Here is a 6,136-nt window from a genome sequence, read left to right on the forward strand (position 1 = left end):
AATGAAAAAAAAAAAAAAAAAGTGACCCTCAAGTATGTTTTCTATCTCCTGGGGACTAGAGCTTGAGTTCTGACTGGCATGGGTCTCTCCGACCTTCATCACTATTCTAGGATAATGTTGGCGGGCAGAGATGATCAATCATCATATTAAACCATAATGAGCTTATAACCCTCCCACTGGAGCTGCTATTGTCTCCTGCACATTCATTAGGACGATTATTTCTCTTCCTTTTCCAAATGTGTTCAGCAAGCATTCAGCCTGCTCTTACTGCACTGCCAAGTAGTAGCAGAGGAACCCTTTTTTCCTTTGTGGGGGCTCTTTTAGGAGTTGTGGGTCTGTTTGTCTGCCTCCAGCTCTCCAGCCTGCAGGGGCAATGAGGAAGTGCTGTTGGGATCCCGATTTTCACTGCCCCAACTCTCCCCCCTCAACCTCACCTGCCCTACTGTAAGTTCTCACATCTCTAACTCGAACCCCTCCTTCTTTCCCTTGACATCGCCACAAACCAGAGCAGAGGGTCAGTCCGGAGTAATTCTAGGACAACCAATTGGACCAGTGTCACGCGAGTTTCCGTCACATACCATTTGGGGGTATTCTCCCTCCTAACTGGAGGGACTAACTTAACCCAAATCCCCTTGTCATCCTGGGTACAGCTGTTGCTCCAGGCAGGGATTTCTCTTCTGGATCTTAAATTTCACAGACCTCATTAGGTTACAGGGCCCTGAGAGTGGGTATACTTGAGGGAGTACAAGCTGTTTCAACCTAGCCCTTTCCTGCACTAATTAGAATTTCAAGTGTCACAAAGCCCCAGGCATTTAAGATAGCATTAAGCGAGGTTTAGTTAACTCCCTGGCAGGAAACAGTGGCCCCCCCCACCCATCACTTCTGTGCCAGGGAGGACTGGAGCAACAGATCATATATATCACAGGTCTGGAGTGGTTGGAATGGGCAAATATAAGTAACCAATTGATTAATTAGGGTCATGTCTATACTTCCAGGATAAAAGGGAAGCAATTTTTGGTTTTCAGCAAATCCATCCGGAGTTCATTAAAGCTATTTGTTAGCTGTTTTTAGATGTGTGTGTGTTTGATCATTATTTCTTGAGACCCAGGCTTAGTCAATACTTATTAAACTTGGCACCCATAATTAATACACAAGTTTTTCTTAGCAACGATTATCTACTCTTTAGGATAGAAGCATCGGAGGGTCCTGCTCCATGCATCAGCTAATTGTCCTTCCTCACTATGGAAAGAATGTTAGGTTCTAAGGAGTGATGGGGGTCAGACCTCCTGAGACTGAGGGAAGTGTTGATGAAGAAGAGAAAGCTCAGAAGTATCTGAGCAGCTCCCCTTGCACTCAGTCATATCTCTGCTGGGATCCTCTGTTTGAGGAGCCAAGAGATCCTTTTTCCATATGCATGAGGAATGCTTAAGAGGAACGTCCCAGAGGACAGCAAGACAAGTTGCTGCAGGGGAATAGAGAGTAGACATATAATACCTTTTTTTTAAATTACAGTTTTTATTGAGAAATAATATTGGGTGATCCTGTGTGCCTTTACGTTTTCCTCAAAGGTAGCATCTTGCAAAACTATCCTATGCCACTGTAAAAACTCCTATGCCAGGAGTTTTTTTTCATGTTTATATATATATACATATATTTTTATCACAAGTTGCCAACAGCACTTTATCAACCCCAATCTCCAAATCTCCTTGTCCCTATTGCCAGGATATTGGCATTGGCATAATTCATTGATCTTATTTAGATTTCTCCAGTTTTATTTATACTCATTTCACTGTGTGTATTTAGTTCTGTACAGCTTTATCATGTGTAGGTTCAGGCATCTGCCACCATGGTCAGGATATAGGATGGTTTTATCACTACAGGGCCTTCCTCATATTGTTCCGTTATGTCCCTCCCACAATCCCCTTTCCCTTCCCTAGCCCTTGGCAACGCAAATCTGTTCTCCTTTTATAAAATTTTGTCATGTGATATAATGTCTTTTTATAAACATATCATCACACACACACACACACACACACACACACACACACTTCTCTATCACATATACTTTTTCAAAGTGCTCTCACAACCTTAAGACAATTCTGCAGGATAGCCAGGGAAGGCTTTCCTATTTCAGGCCAGAAAGCAGATTCAGAGATGTTAAATGACTTAAGGTCACATGCATATCAGTACATTCGGAACTGGGACTCAAAGATGACATTCAGTCCTGGACCTTTGCTACCTGCCCCGACTGCCTCTTTATCTGGGAAGAGTTAGTTGTTAGAATCCAGAGACCCTAGATGGAGAAAAATAGAAGAGGGTGAGGACATGTGGCCTTGACCGCCTTTACAAAAGGTGACTGTCTAGAGGTGAAGGATGGCTGAGTTAACAGGACCCATCAGCATTTAATGGCACCCCACTCCAGTACTCTTGCCTGGAAAATCTCATGGGCGGAGGAGCCTGGTGGGCTGCAGTCCATGGAGTCGCTAAGAGTCGGACACAGCTGAGCGACTTCACTTTCACTTTTCACTTTCATGCATTGGAGAAGGAAGTGGCAACCCACTCCAGTACTCTTGCCTGGAGAATCCCAGGGATGGGGGAGCCTGGTGGGCTGCCGTCTCTGGGGTTACACAGAGTCGGACACGACTGAAGTGACTTAGCAGCAGCAGCATTTAAGGCAGTTTCCTTCCTCAGCCAGGAGGGTCTCTGACCTCTTACAATCTGGGACACAGTCCATGATGAATCGCTTTCTATGCTCAGATCCCCAGCTCACTTTAGGCCTAAAAGGAACTGCGGAATGAATATCAAGAAGAAATTCTGACCCCTATTGTTTTGTCTTGCAGGCAGAGAGTAGGTTCTAGCCTCAGCATTTTCATTAGTGCAGTGTTTTCATTAAAAACTCCATTAACTTGTTTGCGGCAATGAGACAGAATTAGCCCTCCCACCAGACCTGGGGTAAGATGCCTGCAGGGGAGCCCCTGTTCCTCTGGGCAGTAGAGACAGTGTTTCCCTCACCACGCTGTTCTGTCGGCTGAGTGGGTGAGGGTAGCCTTCATGTGCAGGGGGTAGGGGTGGGGGGACATCCCTGGGCCTGGCCAAGGGGGCTTCACCCTTTGGCACTTGGCCTGGGAGGAAAAGAACACCCGTGGTTTAAGCATGGACACCCAGAGGGGAAGGAGGTCCCCGCTAGGGACAAGAGTTCTGGAACTTTAGATCCTCTTGCCTAGATCAATTCTCTTCCAACAAAGTTCGACTTTGAGAAGAAGCTGGCACATGGTTGAAGTCACTCACGTGGTTGGGGGAAGAGTGTTCTTCCAGTCCTCCGCCCCACAGGGCCTCCTGCTCCTCCTAAGTACCTGTCATCAAAGGAGACGAAGATGAGTCTCCCCTCAGCCCCCACACCTCAGTTGTCAAGTCCTCTCCCTCCCACCTGAATAGGAAAAAGGAGCAGCAGGCCAGGGTGCAGGTTGAGGAAGTCAGAAGTTAACTTGAGCTGAGTTTGCAGCTCTGGAGAGATTGAGGAGCAGGCTTTTCTCTTGTCACTTTGGAGGGAGAGGATTGTGAGGCCGCCCCTTTAAATAGCATTCCTGTAGGAGGCAGATCACATCCAGCCTTCACCCGCTGCCAAAGCATCGGGTTTTTTTTTTTTGGTCTCTATCAAACTCAGAGATTGTTGGAAGGGGTTGTGGGGTTAGGGGAGTGAGGAGGAAGGGTCTCCAAGAGGCAGGGGCAGTTTGGAAGCTGAAGAGAGAGGGATGAGGTTGGGAGAAGCCTGGGAAAGCTGGGGGTGGGGAACAAGGGGAAAGACAGGGAGAGAAGAATGGTGGTCTTTTGAGACAATGAATGGAGCAGACATATCCTGTTCTTACCTCTCTAGGGGTAGAGTAAGGCAGAAATGAGATTGGATTAAAACAAGACGGATGAGGTTGAGATGAAAAGCCAGGACTGGTGATTAAAGAAAGCAACACAGAATGGAAAAGGGTTAGGAGACTTGGCCCTGGCTTTGTTACTCTCTGTGTGTAGGTGATCAGTCTCTTAATTTCTGTGGGACCACATAATTTTTCTAGGCTTAGTTTTCCCACTTAAAGAAAATTATTTATTTTATTTTTGCGCTGGGTCTTCGTTGCTATGCGTGGACCCTTCTCTAGTTGCCGCAAGCCAGGGCTACCCTCTGGGTGTGGTGCACGGGCCTCTCATTGTGGTGGCTTCTCTCGTTGTGGAGCACAGACTCCAGGCGCATGGGCTTCCTCAGTCGTGGCACACGGACTTAGTTGTCAGGAGGCATGTGGAATCTTCCCGCACCAGGGATCAGACCTATATCCCCTTCATTGCCAGGTGGATTCTTAACCACTTGACCACCAGGGAAGTTCCTTCCCATTTGTTAAATAAATGGGATTAGACTAGATGAATAGTGTGTGTGTGTGTCTGTGAATTTTCCTTTTCTTAAAATAGGTTAGAAGTTGGGGGCCTGGGAAGGCACAGGTGAAATATGTCACCGTGTTGACAAGAAACAGTGAGGGAAAAAAAGAAGAAACATTGAGAGATCCCTCTCTTAATGGAAGCCTCTTTCCCACCTCTTCTGGTTGAAACATCTGCCCAATTTGGGAAGTTCCTTAGCTTTAACCCTAATTTCCTAATTAGAGCTCTTTAGCTCTAATTTTATTTCACAATTCTTTTTCAGCCCATTCTTTCTCAGTTGATAAGAAGAAGGTGATTGCCCTCCAATTTTGAGGGCCTAATTGTGAAGGAATCTGGTTCACATCTCAGAGGCACGCATGTTTTGGTTAGGACAGTTTCTCTGGCCAGGACAGAAAATGGTGTGTGCTAAAGTTATATGGACAGGGCAGCTGAAGTCCAGTTCTCTCTGATTTTGTCTCCATCTCTGGCTTGCTGTCACCTTCAGCCCCTGTACTTCCAGGAAGCTGATTCTGCTGATACTTCTCTGTCCTGTCAGATCTGAAGGCCTGACCTAACTTAACTGCCTAAAAGACAATCCTTCTATGTTGAGAATCTTCACCCTGTCACGTCACTTCTGTGCTTTTCTCTTCCATTGCTTGGGAAGGAGGGAGCTGCCACTTGATATTTAGAATGGAGTCCATACTTTCTCCTCATCACTCATCCTTCCAGCCTCCAGAGTTCTTGAAATTAAAGCTCACATTCTCTAATTAGTTAGTGGATCATGGATTAGTTAGTGAATACACATCCACTTTCTGTTCACAAAAGATTTCTGCCAATGCCAAAGTAGGTGGCCATTAAGGAGGAGGCTTTAAAGGAATCCTAATTTCCTGCCAGAGTCCTAGGTAGGACTCACTTTGATGGAAGAGACTTTGCCCTGCTACTAGTCTTTAGTTCAGATTCCAGAGCATTTATTCTACAGATGTTTTAAGCAGCTAAACTGTTTTGCGTTGGGCCTTTAGCCATTGGATTTCTTTCAGAGAAGACAGAGTGAGAGGAAAGGCTGCCTACTGCAGGGGTTGAGATAAGACAGGAATGATCTCCTGGCCCTTATGGAGTTACCTATAACCAAGTCAAGACAGGGTGCTGCCTGCTCTGGTGGATTCTCTCTGGGAAGCGTTAGGCTTAGGAGAAACTACCCCCTGCTCGAGGCACCAGAGAGAAGGCCACAGGCTGGAGGAGTGTCAGGAAGACCAGCTCAGGGAACCAGGGAGAGGAGTGGGTGACCATGGCCACTGAGAGCAGACGCTGTACTCTTCCGTTCAAAGGCAGGAGCACACGTGTGAGGGTCCCGTCTGGGGCTGGATTCTGGGGGTAGGTGGCTTCACTCAGCGAGTGTCAGGACTCCTCTCCAACCTCTCCCTCACGCCTGGGACGCACCGGCGGCTAGGCACGCGGGGATACATGAAACGACAGGCACATCCACAGAAACTCAAAACACACTCCCAGGGAGCCCACACCACCGCCCACAGCGAAGTCCTGCCGCCCGCCGCCTGCGCTGCGCTCTGTCAACACGCACTCATATCCACCCGCGCGAGGCTCACGCAGCCTCCCGCACCCGGCGCCTGGGTGCGTGCGCTCGCCCTTGGGCGCTGCCGTCTCCGTGTGCCCCTGGCTGCCAGGCGTTCCTCCGGGAGGGGGAGGAGAGGCTGCGAGGAGGGAGAGACGAGCCGGCAGGCCGAGG

This window comes from Bison bison, unplaced genomic scaffold (assembly GCF_000754665.1).
Source record: "Bison bison bison isolate TAMUID 2011002044 unplaced genomic scaffold, Bison_UMD1.0 scf7180017864383, whole genome shotgun sequence".
NCBI lineage: Eukaryota > Metazoa > Chordata > Mammalia > Artiodactyla > Bovidae > Bison > Bison bison.